This window comes from Sciurus carolinensis, chromosome 18 (assembly GCF_902686445.1).
Source record: "Sciurus carolinensis chromosome 18, mSciCar1.2, whole genome shotgun sequence".
Classification (NCBI taxonomy): domain Eukaryota; kingdom Metazoa; phylum Chordata; class Mammalia; order Rodentia; family Sciuridae; genus Sciurus; species Sciurus carolinensis.
Genome location: NC_062230.1, coordinates 21407595 through 21427424, shown reverse-complemented (window position 1 = coordinate 21427424; position 19830 = coordinate 21407595). Strand labels below are relative to the sequence as shown.

At 51.0% G+C, this 19830-nt stretch overlaps 1 protein-coding gene across 1 annotated transcript in view; it reads left to right on the top strand.

The window, feature by feature from the left end:
- The first annotated feature begins 2905 nt into the window (after positions 1 to 2905).
- Positions 2906 to 19830, top strand: part of Il21r (interleukin 21 receptor) — a 33890-nt gene continuing 16965 nt past the window's right edge. The window contains exon 1 of the mRNA XM_047533538.1: positions 2906 to 3340. The gene's annotated coding sequence lies outside the window, so the exon portion shown is untranslated. The remainder of the gene's footprint in view (positions 3341 to 19830) is intronic.

The window sequence follows — 19830 nt, the reverse complement described above, 5'->3', positions numbered from 1 at the left end:
AAAAGAAAGAAAGAAATTTAAAACTTTTACTGCCAGGCTCAGTGGCACATGCCTATAATCCCAGCAACTCTGGAGGCTGAGGCTGGAGGATCATGAGTTCAAAGCCAGCCTCAGCAGATTGGAGAGGCATTTAGCAACTCAGCAAGAGTTGCTAAATAAAATATAAAAAAGGGGTGGGGATGTGGCTCAGTGGGTAAACACCCCGGGTGCAATCCCTGATACCAAGAAAAAAAAATCCCCCCAAATAAAACTCTTTTACATGAAGGCACACTACTAAGAAAGTAACAAGACAATCCAGAAAACCGGGAAAGAATATTTTCAAGCCATCCATCTGATAAGGGTCAAGTATCCAGAATGTAAAGAGCTCTTACAATCCAACAATGATAAACAGCACAATTTAAAAATTGGCAATGAACTTGAATAAACTGTCGTCCAAAGAAAACCCAAGTGATGACCAAGCACGTGGAAGACCAGACTGACAGCAAACAGGCCTGAGGGATAGTTTTTTGGTGTTTTTAAGTTTTGTTTTGATTTTTGTTTTGTTTTGTTTTTAAGGAGATGGAAATTTTCCAGCATGAGATCATGGTGAGTTGCACAATTCAACACATTTTCTAGAACTAATGGAAGCACGCAGCTGTATTTTCTGTTATATAAATAATACTTCAATAGAGCTGTTGAAATAAAAATAAAAAAGAGGAAATGGGCTGGGGGAGGGGTAGTCACAATGATTTTCCCCCCGGAGACCACTTGGCTGAAATGCAGAGACCACTTCCTCTTGGTGCCCAGCTCTGAGTCCTCTGAGGTTGTGGGGTTGCGAGGGCCCCAGGAGGTCCCCCCACACCTCCTTTCCAAGGCCACACTCCTGAGACATGGACAGACCCAGAGGGACCTCCTCAGACGACACTTCTCTGAATTCATGTCCTTTTTGGGGGGATGTGACTCTGGCAGCCGTTAAATTTCCAGTCCCCAAACCATCTTTTTAGGTACCAAGGGACTAAGTGGCCCCTGATACGTCCCCCCCACCGCCTGCAGCTAGTCCTGAGCACTCTGAAAAATGCAAATTAGGCTAAGCCAGCCCTCAAAAGCCACAGATGACTCCCCATTTCCACTGGAACAAAACCTGCCTTCCTGCGTCTTCTCTCAAGGTCCTGGGGACACACATTGAGTGCTACCTCCCCGCCTGTTGTCAGTCTGTGCAACCGCTCTGTACCCACGCTCCTGGAGCAAGTCACCTGGGTTCCACCTCAGGACCTTTGAACTTGCAGGTATTCTGCCTAAAACCTTGCCCTTGTGGCTGCTCCCCTTTCTTATCTAGCACACCCTAAGGTTCAACCTGGAGAAGAGGCATCGAGCAACCCTGTGCAACAGAAGCACCAAAGTGAGTTACCTAGCGTGGGCTCTGTAGACCAAATGACTGAGTTCAAATCCCAGCTCACCAGCTGTGTGACCTTAGACAAATCATTCACCTCTCTGAGCCTCTGTTTCCTCATCCGTAGCACACTGTCTTCTCCAGTGATTTTGAAGTTTAAGTGAACCATGCACTGATACAGAGCAAGCCCTTTAGGAATCAGTAACTCCTGCTCCTCCTTCTGATCTTTCAATTGCTGCAAATTCCAGGCCATTGTATCAGAAGATTCGCTTTGAAGATCAAGAGAGCAAAACAGAAAAGCTGGCTCCCCTCCCGAAGTGTGCTCTCTGGAGCTTGGGAGCTATTCTGGTGGTCAGGGACAAGACTGCAGGGCTGCGTACAGGACCAACATCCTGCAAATCGACCACGAGGGAATTTGTACCAAGTTCCTCAAAACATAGTTAGGGGGAAAAAAAAGAAAGAAAAAAAATCAAGAAATAAAGAGCGAGATGCGTTCTCTTTTCTCTGCAGCGATCTTGTGGATCAGCTGGAAGTTGTTTCCCACAAATGCGTCTGTGGGGGATGGATGTGCATCCGCGCAGACCCGGATCGTCCCTCCCTCCCAGGACACACGTCCTCCTGCACGGGACCCCTTTCCACAGCTCGAGGTGCGAACTTAGGACTCAAAAACGCCAGGTTCAAACCGCAGCTCCGGCACTCGCCCTGTGGGATATTGACTCTCTGAACCTCAGTCTCTTCATCTGTACAAAGGGACCAGTCTGGCCTGCCTCGCAGGGTCTGCGGGATGAGACGAGATGACACCAGGTGGCGCGGGTGGTGGTCATGGTGATGGTGTCAGAGGCATTTTTCTGGCTGTTCCTCTTTTGAGGCTGCTGGGCGTAAGCTGGTTTTGTCCCCTGGCTTCTTAAATGTCAACCAGAGACATTTGAACCTGTCATGCGCCCCTGCCTTGTAACAAGACCAAACCTCTCTTGAGAATTTCTTTTCTCTATTCTCTTTTTGCGTCCCCACCTGCCAATGGCTTCTCTCCCCCACCCCCTCCCGGTGTCTGGGTGGCTCCATTTGAGAGAAGGGCAAATCGAGGCCGTGGGACCGGCCCCGGGGGTTCTGGCTTCAAGGACGCGGGGACGGGGCTCACCCAGGAGGCTGGGTGCCAGGGAAACGGGTGGAGAGGAGTCCTGGCCCCGCGCAGCTCAGCCCGGCGGACGGGCCAACAGGCCGCTGGCGCTCGGGGCGGAGGGACCCCTGCGGCCTCCGCGGAGCTCTGGCCGGGCCTCGGCCTCCTCCGCGCGCTGCGGGGCGCGCCGAGCGGTCCTGGTGTCGCTGCGGCCCGGGAGCCTGGTCGCACGTCGTGGAAGCGCCCCCGCCGCCTCGCCCGCCTCGCGGGTCACTACTGCGGACCTGGGATGATGTCACCTGCCCCGCAGGGGCAGATCGTGTCGCCCGTTCCCCAGAGGCAGACGTGGCCCGGCCGCCCGACGTCCCGCTGGGGGTGACCTTCGCGAGCTGAGCGGCCCCACCTCGCGCGGCGGCGGGCGGGCGGCGTGGGCGGGGCGGCCGGGCCACATCCTCCTGGCGACACGGATGGCGGCCGCCCGCCGCCGCCTTGCGCAGACCCAGCGGCGTCGCTCCGCCGGGTGGCCGTGGGCCCCGCGCCCGGGCGCCCGCCTGCTGCTCCCGGGCCGTGCCTGAGGCCGCCCGCCGTCGCCTGTCCCTCTGGACCCGGCCCTGCGCTCCCGCCGGCTCCCCGGTGGCTCCCACCTGCCCAGAAGCCCCGCGTCCCCCAGCCTGGGGACCGCGGGGCAGGCTGTGGACCGTCACCCCAGGCAGGGCCCCTGCCCGCGTCCTCTCCCCTCGTTTCCCGCGCCTCCGCGGAGGCCAGCGGCCACCACGCCGGAGGCCACCAGGTCGCCAAGGCCACCAGATCGCCGAGCCCAGGATGGATTTCTGAGGAAGACACCGGAGGAGCAGGTAACGGTCCCCTCGCGGTCCCCACGCCCGTCCGCGGGCGGACCTGCCCCTTGGTGGCATTCAGTGCCCGGCTGGGCTCTGAGCAGCGCTGAGTGCAGGTCCGGGCTGGGGACGCCGAGTCAGGAGGGTTCGTGCAGAGCTGGGGTGGAGTCCGCTTAGCCCGGCCCAGCCCAGAACGACGGGGTTCTTTGCCGCGGGTCTGCAGGAAGCCCAGGGCTCGGAGGCAGGGGCATGGCTGAGATGACCCCATCTGTAGAAACCAGGCTCCAAGAAGCAGGGGCACCATCGCCTGGGTCCTGGGCAACTATGCCAGGCTGCGGGGACAAAGGGGCAGGGGCTGACACTTCCCCCGGCCGATTTGGTGAGGAGGGCTGTCAACTTGGCCTTGGCTTCCGTGTTTTATCACCTTTATTTTATCTAATCCTTCAAAACGGGACTGGCGAACCCATTTCACAGATAAGGAAGTGAAGCTTGCAGAGGAAGAACGATTTCCTTTGGCGACTCAACTAGGATATAGCAGGGTGGGCAGTGAAACCAGATGACTTGATGGCCATCTCCTCATCTTTATCATGAAGCACAGGGTGAGGGTCAGATGATAAGAGGACACTCCTCTGGTGTGTGGAGGAGAGGGAATGGAGAACCCTGGCGGGGAGCACACATGTGGGGAAAGAACTGAGGACACTCGGAAGGGATGTTGGTTACTGCCCAGTGGGAGCCCAGGACCCAGAGCAGGGGCATTAAGGAGACGGCAGGGGACATCTGTGCTTCCCTTGGGGGATTCAGACACGTGGTGGAGCGGGGAAATCCGGCGGGTCAGAGCCTGGCCATGCGCCTTCACAGGCCGGTGAACTCAGGCGGATCTCCGCCTTGCGTAGCCCTGCGGATCCTCGGTTTTCTCATCTGTAAAATGGGGACCAAGGTCTGTAAGGACTCAGGGTCATAACAGGGGGCAGAGCAGTCCCGGGATCCTCTCCCCTCAGGGACGGAGCTCGTACCCTGGGAACCGTGAGCCGCGGGCAGGGCCAGGCCCCAGGACTGGAAGAGGGTGTGGGGACATTCCCGGGGACCTGCCTGCCCGGTCCCCTGGCCCCAGCGCTCACCATGTCCAGCCCTGGACCTCCCACACCCACAGAGGACCCGGTGGGGGCTGCTGGCCTCCGGCAACCCATTTCACAGATGGCAAGACTGAGGCTTTGTGGGGCATCCTTGTCCCAGCGAACGCCCAGCTCAGTCTCCATGACGGCAAGCTCGCCCCCTGGGGGACAGGATAGCGTGAAGAGACGATCCACGGTCACAGGCACCTTCTGGGAAGGGCCAAGCGGTCAGGGCGGCCAGGGGTGTGGGCGGCGGCGGGGCAGCAGAAGCCTGGCCGCCCGCCCTGGCTGTGGCTGGGTCTCTGCGGGGCCCACGGAGGAGGCTCGGGAAAGCAGGACCAGGGCCGAGCCCTGAGCGCCCGGCTCTGCAGCTCCCAGCTGCCCAGCAAGGTCGGCTGAGGCCCAAGGAGTCGAGGGAGGGAGGCCGGCTGTGCTGGGGAGACCTGCGGGCGAGGAGGCGGGCCACCGCGGCCTGGGCAGGCTGCCCCTCCGCCCGCCGGGGTCCCTGGGGGCACTGGAGCTGACTCACGCTGGCTGTGCTTTTGGAGTCCGTCGGAACTGGGTTCGAATCCCAGCCCTGCCCTCAGTGCTCCTGTGACGTGAACCCCAGGCGCCTTGTCCGCGGTGGGAGGAAACGTCTGTGAGAGCAAGAATCAGGGCTCCCGGAGCGGGAAGGGACACCGAGCGCAGGTGGGGCGTGCTCATCGAGCACACGCTGTGGGGTCCGGCCCCTCCCTAGGTCCTGGGCTTGGCGGCTCAGACGGCCAAAGCCAGCGGCGCGCAGGTGCTGACCAGGGCCGTGAGCTCAGGAACAGCAGCTTTCTCTTTTTGTGGGGTGGGGCACTGGTGATTGAGCCCAGAGGAGCTTTACTACTGAGCCACATCCCCAGTCCTTCAAAAAAATAATTAGTTTTTAAAGTTTTAGGCAGGGTCTCCCTAAATTACTTAGGGCCTCGCTTATTTGCTGAGGCTGGCCTCGAAGTTGTGATCCTCCTGCCTCAGCCTCCCGAGTCACTGGGTGGTTCTACTTTAAATACTACTGGTAATCATACCTGCGACTACTACCTGCAGAGTCTGCCCTGCGCTGAGTTCAACAAGTGATAGCCCTTATGGTGGGTCTGCCTGCCCCGGACAGGGCGGGAAACTGAGGCTCAGAGAGGAGGGGGTTTCCTAGAGTCACCCAGGGAGATGCTTTGAAACGGTGAGGAGAAAGTCGCAGAGACGGGGACTCACACTGTCCTGAGGAAGAGGGTCTTTCTGCTTCCTGCCCGGTCCTCACCCCGAGGGGGAGGGGAAGGAGTGGGAGGAGCACCCTCCCCCCTGGCTCATAGGTGCCACCACCCCCGCTCGGCCCTGGCCCCAGGCCAAAGGGACTTTTCATGACAGCTTAAACGAGAGCGCTGAGTAAACCTGGAACTTCTGAGGCAACCTGAGAATATTCCCCACTGAGGCCCCGCTGCCCGGGACACTTGCAGGAGGGACCCAGTCTGCTGCTCCCTGCAGGCCCCAGGAAGGGTCCAGCCACTCCAGGGGTCCCCGGGGAAATGAGGCAAGTGTGCCAGCCTGGCTCCCTGCTTGGCCCCCAGGCCTTCCTTGCTGTGTGACCACAGGCAAGACTCTGGGCCTCTCTGGGCTTTGGTTTCCTCACGTGCCAGGAGCGCTTGATGGTGTCCAGCAGGACCACACTGCTGCCGCCTCTCTGGGTGAACTGGTGACACCAAGTCTACCCGGGCCAGCACCAGGGCAGGCTGGGGGCCCGCGGTCCCAGGGGCAGGGTGCTAGCTGGAGGCCACCTCCTGTCCCGGCCTCCGAAGCTGTGGTTGAGGCGCCCGCCACCGAGTCTGCAGGAAGTGGAGTCGGGTGCAGCCGCAGGAGCCAAAGCCAGGAGTGGACCAGCCCGGGCCGGGCTGCCCGGGGCACAGAGGCTTCTGGGAGGCAGAAGTCACCGCGCAGGGCAGGGTGCACCCCCAGGGGAGTGCACGGTGGTGGGGCGTCCCAGGGGAGAGGCTGGGTGGGAGGCCAGGCTGGGAGGCTGCAGGCTGGGCAGGCCAGGCCCACCCCACGCTCAGCTCCCACCCGCAAGCTCCAAGGCAGGGCCCAGGACACAGGTCCCCAGAGAGCGTACCCAGCCCTGTCCCCCCGTGAACCAAACGTGCAGCCGCCCGCCACCCAGCGCACACCCGCGGGCCCTGCTTCCATCAGACGGGCAGCGGCCAGGCCTGCTGTGCGCCCGCAGCAGAGCGCCTCCCCCCAGGGCCGCCCGAGAGCCCGCTCCGGTGGGAACGTGCAGGGGGGCCCGGCCTCCCGCTGCTCTCAAGGCTCCTGGTCACTGTTCTGATGACCAGTCACCAGCACGTGGACTCTGGGAGCTGCGGGGGGAGAGGGTAGCTCCTGGGGACAGTGACAGAGCTGGTGTGGAACCTGAGACCACTCAGGGTCGCTCCTTTCACCAGTCTGCACAGCAGTTCTTACCTGCCTCGTCCACCCGTCCACCTGTCCACCTGTTCGTCTATCTGTCTATCCACCCATCCACCCATCCGTCCGTCCATCCATCCACCCATCTGTCCATCCACCCGTCCATCCCTCCAATCGTCCACCCTTCCACCTGTCCATCCTTCCACCTGTCCACCTGTCCATCTGTCCACCTGTCCACTCTTCCATTCACCCACCCGTCCACCCGTCCACCCATCCACCCGTCCGTTCGTCCATCTGTCCACCTGTCCATCCATCCACCCGTCCATCCACCCATCTGTCCACCCTTCCACCCGTCCATCCTTCCACCTGTCCACCCATCCACCCTTCCACCCATCCATCTGTCCACCTGTCCATCCATCCACCCGTCCATCCACCCATCTGTCCAGCTATCCACCCATCCACACTTCCACCTGTCCATCCTTCCACCCGTCCATCCTTCCACCTGTCCACTCATTCACCCGTCTACCCTTCCACCCGTCCATCCTTCCACCTGTCCACCCGTCCACCCGTCCGCCCTTCCACCCGTCCATCCTTCCACCCTTCCACCCGTCCACCCTTCCACCTGTCCACCCTTCCACCCATCCACCCATCCCCCATCCACCCTTCCATTCTCCGTTTTCCTTCAGCTACTTGTTGAGCCTCTGCTCCGATCCAGACCCCACTCTATGCCCTGGGAATCCTATGGGGAGCAAGATAGGTAATGATCCAACCTCTGGGAGCTTGTGCTTCAGGACAGAGACGTTCACTAAACTGATGCCAGGATTACTATGGCCGTGTGGGACACGGGCTGCAGAGGAGAGCCTCTTCAGACAGAGTCAGTGACCTCCGAAGAGGCAGCACTGAAGTTGATTCTGAGGCTGGAAATGCAAAGAAGCTGGAGCAAAAGTGTTCTCAGCAGAGGGAGTGGCATGTGCAAAGGTCCTGAGGTGAGGGGAAAGGTGGAGCATGGATTTTATCCTCCTCAAGTACATAAGATCCACCATGCACAGAATTTAAGACAGAGGCGTCAAAAAGAATGTGATTTAACCCTGGAGGGCACTGCCTCTGTGGATCTTAACGTGGAGGGAAATCGTCCCCATCATTACTAGAGAAAGCCCTCTCTCTCCTCCAGGTTTTCAGGTAACAAAGATTTTGAGCACCTACTCGATGTGAGGCACTGGCTGGTCACACAGGACTCAGCAGTGACCGTCCCTGCCCAGTCAATACTTAGAATGTGCTTTGGTGGAGGGGTGGACTCCGGAGAAGGAGGGCCTCTCACTCCCGGGAGAGGCCAGAGAAGGACACAGAAGGTGACATTTGAACTGCATTTGGGAGGCTGACATGCCAAGCCCAGGAGAGAGCTCTGTGGCTGGGACCCCAAGGGTGTCAGCACCAGGTGAAGGGCATGCTGGCCAAGCTGCTGGCCACCTGGTGCGCAGGGGAGCAGAGGGGACAGAACTGTTGAAAGCCAGGCTGAGGAACTGGGGGTTTCCTTGAAGGGCCACGCAGGCCACGCTGGGGGTGAGGACGGGGGAGGCAGGGGCAGGAGCAGCCCCGCGCAGGTCAGAGGCGTCCTGGAGGACCCGCAGGACCTGGCAGCCTCGCTTCTGTGTTCCCTCTTGGAAAGTCCCCAGTCTTGACACTTCTCCTTCCAGCGACCCCTCCGCCCCTATTTATGGCCTTTCTGGGGAGTCCCTCCCCCCTCCTCATTTCTTCTTGGTTCCCATGGGAAATGGCCACTTTTCTCTGACCCCACACACCTTTCACTTTCAGCCCTGGGGCCCAACCCGGGCCACACGGATTGGCCTGAGGAACTGCAGCTCCCATTGGCTGGCTCGGGGGAGCGCAGGAAGATCGGGAGCCGGGAGCGGGCTCTTCCCGGGCTGGAGAGGCTGTGACCGGAGGCTGCAGGGCGGCCTGACTGCGCAGGCGCCGAAGGAAAGCGCGGGTCTCCCTGCAGCCGAGGGTTCGGTTCCCCGTGGTTCCATCGGCCCGCGCTCGTGGAGGAGGTGAAATGATGCGACCCTGAGCGACAGTGAAGCGGGTAGTCACTCCAGATCCTTGTCAGCGCTTGAGATTCTCTTTTTCAATATGCATATAGTCGATATATATTTCCATATATGTCGGCATGTCTATGAGTTGAAGAAGATATTATAAACATGCATATATGTAATATACAGGCATATATACCTCCCTTGTCCCAATCTTGGTTCCTTTTACATTTTCTTATTGTTTGATGAACAAAACTTCATTTTAACTAAACTTCTCCATCTTTTCCTTTATTCCTAGAACTTTCTATGTGTCATATAAGAAGTGTTGCCTGCGCTGAGTTCTTTAAAACATGTTATCTTCTAGGTGATTTTTGTTTTGTTTTGTTTTGTTTTACTTTCACTTTTAGGTCTGTAATGTATCTGGGATTTATTTTTACATATGGTGTGAGGTAGGGAGTCAAGGTTTCTTTTTTCCATATGAATATTCAAATAATATGCCATCATTTTTTAATGTTTTTTTCTCCATTGCTTTTCTTTTTTCCTTTCCTTTTCTTTTCTTCCTTTCTTTCCTTTCCTCTCTCTCTCTCTCTCTCTCTCTTTCTTTTTTTCTATCTTTCTATCTTTCTTACCAGGGACTAAACCCAGGGGCACTTAACCACCGAGCCATATCCCCAGCCTATTTTATTTTTTTTATTTTGAGATAGAGTCTTGCTAAGCTGCATACAGCCTTACTCGGTAGTGATCCTCCTGCCTCAGCCTCCCAGGCCGCTGGGATTACAGGCATGAACCTGGCTTCCCCTGCTTTTCAATGGTGCCTTTATTGAGAATCAAGTGTTGATGTGTGAACCTGTTTCTGGAGCCTCTCTTCTTTTCTGTTGAGCAGTTTGTTTTTCCTTGAAACAATGCTGTATTTTCTTCATTACTTTCTAAATCTTGACATTCTTCTTTAAAAGCTGTCCAAATTATTTTTAACTTTTTGCATTTCTATACAAATTTTAGAATAATCTTGTCAATTTTTACCAAAGAAAATCCTGCTGGAGATTGTTTTGGACGTTGAGATTTTATTGAAACTGGTTCAACTCAGGGAGAACAGACATCTTTAAATCTTCCAATCCATGAACATAGTATGCACCTTCGTTTATTTCTATTTCCTTTAATTTATCTTAGTAGTGTCTTGTAAGTTTCTGTGCAAAATCTTACATATCTCTAATTAGAGTCATTCCTGGGTATTTAGTATTTACTGTTAATGTACATTGCATAACTTTAAAATTTCATTTGTTCTCAGTGTACAAATACATGTTTTCTTTTCACTTTATATAACTTATTGACATACCTTTCAAACTGGAGTCCCAGATGTAGGAAGAAATAACTAATAAACCCCTAACATGGCTTACTTGATCTGACCACCAGATGAGGGGATTTTGTTATTGTTGCTATTGTGTTATTGTTGGATTGTTTTGCTTTATTTTTGTTTATATATACCTATATATATATATATATTTTTTTTTAATTGATTCTCACTCTTTTGCCCAATCTGGCCTCAAACTCCTGGGATCAAGTGGTCCTCCTGCCTCAGCCTCCTGAGCAGCTGGTGGATATCAGGGCATCTGGCTTATATGAGAGGGCTCTTGCCTTTACTTTTGTAATGTTTTCACTCATCTTCCTCTGCTAACCATATGAGAGAAGGTCCTCTGGTCCAAAGCAGAGTGTCTCAGGCTTGGATTTCATTAACCAGTAAGTTTTTTTACCCTCAGCTACTTTTAAGTACGCAGTCCATTAGAGTTAACTATGTACACATCATTGACTTCATCTTGCATGAGTGACAGTCTAAACCCATCAAGAAACAACTCCCCATGTCTTCCTCCCTCTTGTGCCTGCACCTACCAGCCTACTTCCTGTTTTTATGAGTTTGATGGCTTTAAATACATCCCTATAAGTGGAATCAGGCAACATGTGTCTTCTAATTGGCTTGTTTCACTTAACATACAGTCCTCGGGTTTCATCCATGTGTAACATAGACAGGATTGCCCTCTTTTTGAAAGTTGAATACTATTCCATGGTTAGAATAGAGAACATTTTCTTTATCCATTTGTCTGTCAGTGAATCTAGATTGCTTACACGTCTTGGCTATTGTAAATGCTTCTTTGAGATGCCACTTTTCCTTCTTTGTTATGTACCTGGCATTTCTACTTTTAATTTTCCAAACTATTAACAGAAAAGTACAGAATTGTCCTAATTTCTCCACATTCTTACCAATACGTGTCATATCCTTTTTTTTTTCTTCTACTGCCATCCCAATGAGTGTGAAGTGATATCTCATTGTGGTTTTGATCTGCCTTTCTCTGATGACTAGTGAGATTGAGCATCTTTTCACATGCTTAGCACACATTTGTTTATTTCTTTGGAAAAATGTCTATTCAGGTTCTTTGGTTCTTTGTCAATTTTTTCTTTTTCTTTTTTTTTTTTTTTTTTTTTTTTTTTCTTTTTCATACTGGAAATTGAACCCAGGGGCACTTAACCACTGAGCCACATCCCCAGCCCTTTTTTTATATTTTTAATTATAGACAGAATCTCACTAAGTTGCTTAGGGCCTTGCTAAGTCACTGAGATTGGCCTCAAACTTTTGATCCTCCTGCCTCAGCCTCCTGAGTCACTTGGATTATAGGCGTGTACCACTGTACCTTGTGGATTTTTCTATTTCTGGAAAAAAAAAAAGATAAAGAAGAAAAACTCTGGGATTTTGTAGGGATTGCTTTAAATCCATAATTTGCTTTGGGTAGTATTGACATGTTAAGAATATTAAGTCTTCAATCCCTGAAGGTGGGCTGTCTTTCTATTTATTTGTGTCTAATTTCTTTTAACAATGTTGTGTACTAGTCTTTCTCCTCCTTGGTTAAGTTTATTCCTAAGCATTTTTTTCTTTTTTGATGCTATTGTAAATGGAATTGTTTTCTGAATTTCCTTTTTGTACTATTTATTATTTGCATATAGATATGCAACTAATATTTGAGTGTTGTGTATACCTCAACTTTGCTGAATTCATTTATTAGTTCTTAAGTTTTCTGTGCAATTTTTAGGGTTTTTCAACAAATAAGATCATGTCATCTGCAAACAGAGAAAATTTTACTTCTTCCTTTCCAATTTAGATGCCTAAATACCTCTTTAGTGCCTAATACCAGTGGCTAGAACTTCCAGTGTGTTGAATAGAAATGGGAAAGGCAGGCATTCTTGCCTTGTTCCTGATCTTAGAAGAAAAGATTTCAGTTTTTCACCATTGAATATGTTAAACATTTCTAGTTTGTTGAGTTTTAAAAATTATTATTAAATGGCATTGAATCTTGTCAAATACTTTTCTGCATCAATTGACATGATCATATGATTTTTGTCCTTTATTCTATTAATGTAGTATGTGATATTTATTGATTTTCATAATTTGAGCCATCCTTGAATTCCAGGGATACACCCTCTTTATCATAATGGTTAATTCTTTTAACGTATTGTTGAATTTGGTTTGCTAGTGTTTTGTTGAGGATTCCTGTACAAATATTCACCAGGGATATTGGTCTGGAGTTTTCTAGCCTCTTTTCCTGGTTTTGGTATTAAAACCTCATAAAATGAATTTGGAAAAATTTCCTCTTTTTCAATTTTTGGGAAGAGAGAAGGATTGGTGTTAATCCTTTTAAAAATATTTGGAAGCCATTGGATTCTGCATTTTTTTCTTATTGACACTTTTTTGATTACTGATTAGTTTCCTTACCATTTACAGGTCTATTCAGATATTATGTTTTTTTGTGATTCTGTCTTGGTAGGTTGTATGTTTCTAGGGATTTGTTGATTTCTTGAAGGTTATGCAGTCTGTTGACATATGATCATTCATAGTATTCTCTTACACCTTTTTTATTTCTGTGGCATTGGTTGAAATGTCTCCTCTTTCATTTCCACGTTTAGGGACTTGAGTCTTCTCTTTTTGTGTAACTAAGAGTTTGTCAATTTTGCTGATCTATAGAAATACAATAAAATTTTTATATTGATCTCATCTTCAGTTTCCCTGCTTATAAATTATTATTCTAATAGTTCATTTGTTGGGTATCTTGGATATTTCTAGGTGCCCAATCCTTATAACGTTCCAGATACTTATCTTTTCCTATATTTATCAATTTATTTCTTGTTCTTGTCTATTGTGTTGATTTGGGCCTCTGATACAAGACATTCTTGATTTTGTTTTTCTACCCTCAGGGAGAAAATGTTCAATATTTCTCAGTTGAGGATAATGTCAGCTATGTAGATTGTTCGTATGTGTGCCTATGACCTTTATTGGATTAAAGGGTCATAGTCCTATTCAGGGGAATCATTTTCTGACAGGTTTTAGAAATCACAAATGGATTTTGCAATTCATTAAATATTTTCTGAATACATCTCCTATAAAATTTCTTCATTCTGTTAATGTTGTAAAATAGATCACTGATTTTCTAATGTCAAACTAATCATAAATTCCTAAAATAAGCAAAGTGGGTAATGATACATTGTCTTTGTATATATCACTAGATTCGTTAGTATTCTGTGTAGGATCTTTGCATTTTATTTATGATAAAGATTGACCTACAACTTTACTTTCTTTTAATGTCAACTTTTGCTACCCAGCTTGTTTTTAATTCCAACATTTGATTCATTTACCCTTAAGGAATGTACTATGTTTGGGATTAAGCCTAGCATCTTGCTATTTATTTTATTTTTTATCCTATCTGTTCTTTATCTCTTTTTTCTCCTTTGCCCATTTTTTAGAATAACCAACTTTTAAAAGTTATTACTCCATGACCTTTTTAGATTTTTACTTCTTTGATAATTCTTATTGTGATTATCTTAAAGAGTAGAACAAGCATAGTTAATTTTCTAAAAGCTCTACCTTAAATCAGTATTTTATCTTTTCCTAGATGCTACAATAGTCTTTAACTTTGTTCACCTCTTCTTACCTTGGGGATATCATGATCATGTATTTTTTTTAATTGATCCATTGTGGTTACATGTGACAGTAGAATCCATTTTGATATAATTGTACAAGCCTGGAATAGGGATTATTCCATTCTTGGTATTATCCCCATACTTGGCTGTATCCTACCCATAAACTCCTTAATATGTTGCCTTAGTACATTTAGCAGTTAAAATTGATCTTTACTCACAACACCCTCCGTGGTTCATCATCGTGTCCTTTAGTACTCTGATTCCCATCAGGAATTATTTTCTTTTACCTAAAACAACTCACGCTGGTCTTTCTTCCGCTCAGGTCGGCCAGGGACAAACTCTGTTCTGTTGTTCTTCTCTCCTTCTGACTGAATAAACCTTTGTTCTCTCTTCATTTCAAAACCTGGTGGTCCCGACACATTCCAGGTACTTCGAAATCCCCTCTTTCAGGCACAGCACCCCATGGACTTGGTGGCTCTCCCAAGCTGCGTGACCGTCCGGACTCCAAAACCTGTCACTCCAGAATTCAACCCCGCCCACCCCGTCTCTCCTCCACAGCCTCGGTCCTGGGAACCTACTCCTGTCTCTGCGGCTTTGCCGCTTGGTGACGTTTCCTACAGGGGAAGCATACCCTCTGGGACCTTTGTGTCCGACTTCTTCAGCACCGATTTTCACAGCGGTCAGTTGAAGCAGACGTCGGTCACCCATTCCTGTTGGTGGCTAACTGGTATTCCACTGAGCGGATGGCCTACCTTTTGTTTATCCCATCACATATAGAGAGACACACAGCACAGTGGCTTCATCCATCTGTTGAGGGACACCTAGGTGGCTCCGGAGCTTAGCTATTGTGAACTGAGCTGCTATGAACATTGACGTGGCTGCGTCACTGTGGTCTGCTGATCTGAAGTCCTTCGGGTGTAAACCGAGGAGTGGGACAGCTGGTCAGACGGTGGGTCCATGCCAGGTGTTCTGCGCAACGGCCACACTGCTTTCCAGAGTGGCAGGCTCTGGGCGGCTTCCCCGGGGGCTCCTGGGCAGCACGCGGCTCGGGCCTGTCTCCGTTCTTCTCACAGCCTGCCTGGGAGCCGGGAGCTTGGTCCCCGGTGGCTCTCTGACTTTCTGAGAAACTGCAATGGTTTCCATTTTCCATGCGCCATCCGGTCTCACCCGCCACTCGACGCTGCTTCTTGCCGGCGACGGTGGCTTCGCCATCCTAGAAGCCGGGAGTGGACGCTGCGTCTCTATTTGCATCTCCCTGACGACCAGGGTGACGAGCAGCTTTTCGTGCGTTCATTTGTGCTTCTTCTGTGGAAAAATGTCTGTTCAAATCTTTGGCCCTTTTTTAAATTGGACCTTAGAGTTTTAGATGTGTAGTTGCCAGAGCTCTGCGTGCGCGCTGATCCCAAGAACGCTAGGTCTTTCCCACGCGCGTGCTCTGCAGAGACTTGTGACCATTCCGAAGGTTGTCTTTTCACTAGATATATATATATATTTTTTTTTTTTTTTAATTTGGAATTGAACCCGGGGGCCCTCGACCACGGAGCCACATCCCCAACCCTATTTTGTATTTTATTTAGAGACTGAGTTGCTTAGCGCCTCACTTTTCTGAGGCTGACTCTGGACTCCTGATCCTCCTGCCTCAGCCTCCTGAGCTGCTGGGATCACAGCCATGCTCCACCACACCTGGCTCACTTTCTTAATAGTATTTTTGAAGCACAAACGTTTTAAATTTTGATGTAGTTCAGTATATCTATTTTTCTTTATTTGTGCTTTCAGTGTCACATTTAAGAAACCATTGCCTGCTACAAGGTCACAGAGATTTACACCTGAGTTTTATTTGAAGATTTTAGTAATAACTTTACCTTTTGCATCTAGATCTTTTATCCATTTTGAGTTAATGTTCTATGTTTTATTATATTACATGTCCAGTTTCAACAGTACCCTGTGCTTTATAGACTATTCTTTTAACCATTGTCTTGGCACCCTTGTCAAAGATCAATTGCAAAGCCCCCTATGGTGGTGCATGTCTGTAATCAGACTCAGGAGGCTGAGGCAGGAGGATCGCAAGATGGAGGCCAGCCTCAGCAACTTTGGTATTCCCCCCCCCCCAAAATCATATTATCCAAAAATAGAAATGGTTTACCTCTTCCTTTTCAATCTGGGTGTCTTTGATTTCTTCTTCTTGCTTAATTGCCTTGGCTAAAAGTTCTAGTAAAATGTTTCACAGACTTCACGGAGGTGGAAACCTTGTCTTGTTTATAATCTTAGGAATAAAGTTTTCAAGTTTTCATGATTATGTATGCTATTAATGGTGGGAGTTTCATAGAACCCTTTACCATATCGACCTCGCCTTCACCTTTTAAAGGATGTTTGTGCTGGACATAAAACTCTAAACTGATTTTTAAATTTTTTTCACCTTTTAAAGATCTTGTTCCATTGTCTCCTCTGATATTGTCCCTTGAGAATTCAGTTGATAGTCTTATTTCTCCTTTGAAGGCAAAAAGTCTTTTTTCTCTGTAGTACTTTTAGTATGTCTTGTTTTTAATTTTTAAAAAGTTTTTCCGTGGTGGGCCTAGAGGTGGTTTTCTTGGTATTGATCCTTTTGGGGGTCCATAGGGCTTTTGGAATCTCGGGGTTAATGTCTTGTTAGCTGGGGAAGGAGCTTAACCAGGATCTCTATTATTATTTCCGCTTGTTCTCTCTCCTTTCCTTCTTAACTCCAGTCACACATGTGCCGGACCTTACATGCTCTCTCGTACGTTTCTTTTGCTACTTTCTGTATTTTTAAACTTCTTCCTCTGAATAATTCAGTGCGGGTGTTTTCTGATGACCAGTCTGCAGCTCGCTAGTCCATTCCTTCAGCACTTATACAGTTCACTTATTCTATCTTTCATTTCTAGGATTCCTACTCTTTTTAAAAAAATTCATTTTGGTACCAGGGATTGAACCCAGGAGCACTTAACCACTGAGCCACGTCCCAGCCCTTTTTATACTTTATTTTGAGACCGGGTCTCACCGAGTTGCTTAGGGCTCCATAAGTTGCTGAGGCTGGCCTCAGACTTGCAATCCTCCCGCCTCAGCCTCCCGAACCACTGAGATGACAGGCATGCGCCATGGCACCCAGCCTGTAAGAGAGTTTGGATTTCAAAAGGGTTTAAATAGAAATATAATCAACACCCAGCGAGGTTTCACCCAACTGTTGAGACCGCCAGGGACCCTTTTTCTCGTGAGACCCCTTTTCCGCGCTTCTCCCCACCGTGGATTCCTCGTGCCTTCGTGACGTGGGTCTGTTTGCTTACACTACGGCTTCCTGTGGTCTGAAGCGGTCACGATGGTGACATGCACGTGCCGTTCTGTCTCACTCCATGTTTTCTTTGTGAGTCACCAGCCGCGCCGTGTGCAGCTAATGACTCACTTACACACCGAGCCACTGGGTCGCTATTTATTTCCATCCTCCTGAGGATGAGCGTTTAGGTTGCTCCTAACTTTTCACTTTTAGAAGCAACGCTGCTGTAGTGAAGAGTGAGCAGCCAGAACCAGGTCCAAATGGAGGCTCTCGCTCCGTGCGCCACGCGGTCAGTAAAGAAGGCCCAGAAGGTCCCACGCCCCCCACTCCCTCCGTGGGATCCGGTCAACTAGGCTGCTGCAACTGGGGAGCACTAGCCTCGAACAAAGAGCTTCTCCACCCCTCCTCCAGATCCCAGGGCTCCACGTGGGGACCCCCGGCCGCCTCCCTCTCTGCCCTGAATCCGCCCTCTGCGTCTCCCACTCAAGCCGGCACCAGAGGGCCACACAACTTCCTCCACAGGCCACACCAGCTGTGCTTCCCAGAGGAAGTGTTTTGGAGGGTATAGAGGGTGACATTGCCAGGCCTCGGGAAGGCGCTGGCCTGCTTCCTTGGCTCCAGGCAGGCGACTCTATGGAAGGGGCGTGGATATTGGCGGCAGCACTGATTTACGTTTCCACCGGTGTGATCGGGATTCCAGCAGCAACGTGCGACGCGGGCTGAGCTTCTAGTTCTCTGCCGATCTGATGACATTTAAATGGTCTGTCATTGTGGTTTTTATTTGCAATTCTCTGCACTTCGGTTCTACATTGCTCTTACTTCAACCTGATTTCCTACCCCCAAGCCTCTCGGCTTCCCCCAGAATGTCCCGAAATTTGGCCAAATTTGAATCTGAATGACTACAACCCCAGAAATCACGTCTCAGCACTGGGGCCTGGAGGATAGACGCTTGCGCCAGGCTCCTCATGCAGGGATGCTTTCTGCGCTCCCAACAGACTCCCAGCAAAGATCCACGACCCCCATTTTATACATGAGAAAACAGAATCAGAAGGGTTAGGTAACCTGCCCAAGGACACACAGCGGGGATGCAGTCGACTCCAAGACAGGGACTCTGATCTGTTCTGGAAGAGACTGTGGAGGGGCTGCTGCAGGGATCCCAGGAGGGAAGACGCAGGACACTTCTGTGCTTCCCAGAGGAAGCCTGGTTCACATCTGGAGAGGAAGTTGTGTGGCCCTCTGGTGCCGGCTTGAGTGGGAGACGCAGAGGGTGGATTCAGGACAGAGAGGGAGGTGGCCGGGGGTCCCCATGTGGAACCCTGGGATCTGGAGGAGGGGTGGAGCTCTTTGTTCGAGGCTAGTGCTCCCCAGATGCGGCAGCCTAGTTGACCGGATCCCACGGAGGGAGTGGGGGGCGTGGGACCTTCTGGGCCTTCTTTACTGGCTGCGTCGCGCACAGAGCAAGAGCCTCCATTTGGACCTGGTTCTGGCTGCTCCTCCCCCTCCCCCTTTCAAACCAGGACGAGCTGGATCTGCAGCTCCTGTGAGTGGCAGGCAGGTCCTGGGTCTCCCTGGGTCTCCCCTTCCCACTCCCTGTGGCTCGCATCTGGTATGCTGATGGTCTTGCTTACCCCTCAGGTGAGGCTGCCACAGGCCGGGCTCTCTTCCAGGTGCTTTGCGGGAGGGGCTAATGGAGTCCCCAGGGCCCCGTGAGCCGGCTCGGCTGTCACTGCCCACAGAGCTTAAGTGCCCTGCCAGGCCACAGCCCCTTGGCGGCAGTGCTGGGTTAGCGGGACACGGGCTGTCTGCAGCGGGAGTCCAGCACCCTGGCCGAGCACCTCACGGCTCGCCGCCGCCACGTCTGCTTCCTCGCTGTCCCGTCTCAGCTGCAGGTGTAGCGCCTGCAATTGCGCCCATTTCAGAGATGGCGCCTGAGGCCAGAGAGCGGGAGGACCGAGGGAGGATTTTGCTCCTCAATCCTCAAGTTCCGGCCCATCTCTCTCCTCCTCTGCATCAGACATCCTTGGTGCACGCAACAGAAATACGGTTTGACACAGCTGAGCTAAAGAGGGCCTTTCTGGCTCGTGTCAATGAAAGGTCCGAATGTGGACATCAGGTACAGCTGGATCCAGGTCCTCAAGGGCTGCCGTGGGGACTCTGGGTTGGTGCTTCACTGTATTTTCATCCTTTCCAGCCAGGCTTTAAGAGGTGACTGACCTGGCTACAAGTTTCTAGCAGGTACCCCAAAAAGTCCCTCTGCTAAAGTTCCAGAGGAAAAAAGTCCCAGGACCCCTGACATTGGCCTTGGCTGGCTTCATGTCCATCCTGATCCAATCTCTGTGGCAGGGGCCTTCGTGACAAGTGGGGTCCTTGGATGGGCCGGGCCTGGGTCAGGTGCCCTCCCTGTGGGGCAGAGGGTGGAGTCAGGTGCCACAAACTACGTCGTGGGCTCCAGGGTGCGGAGCACCTGGTAGCGAGGAGAAGCCCCGGGCAGGCAAGCCAGCTTCCTACAGGCCCGGGAGTCGGGTGCGCGCAGAGCTGAGGTAAGGAACGGAGGCGGAGGAGCCTCCGTCCCGGGCAAAGGAGTCTTTTTCCTGTGGCTGAGATGGAGCATTGGGCAGGGACACGGACGGAGCTGTGCCTGTCTGGGGTCGGATCCGAGCTGTGGACCCGCCGGTTTAAGGCGGAGCAACAGGCTTCTGAGTCCAC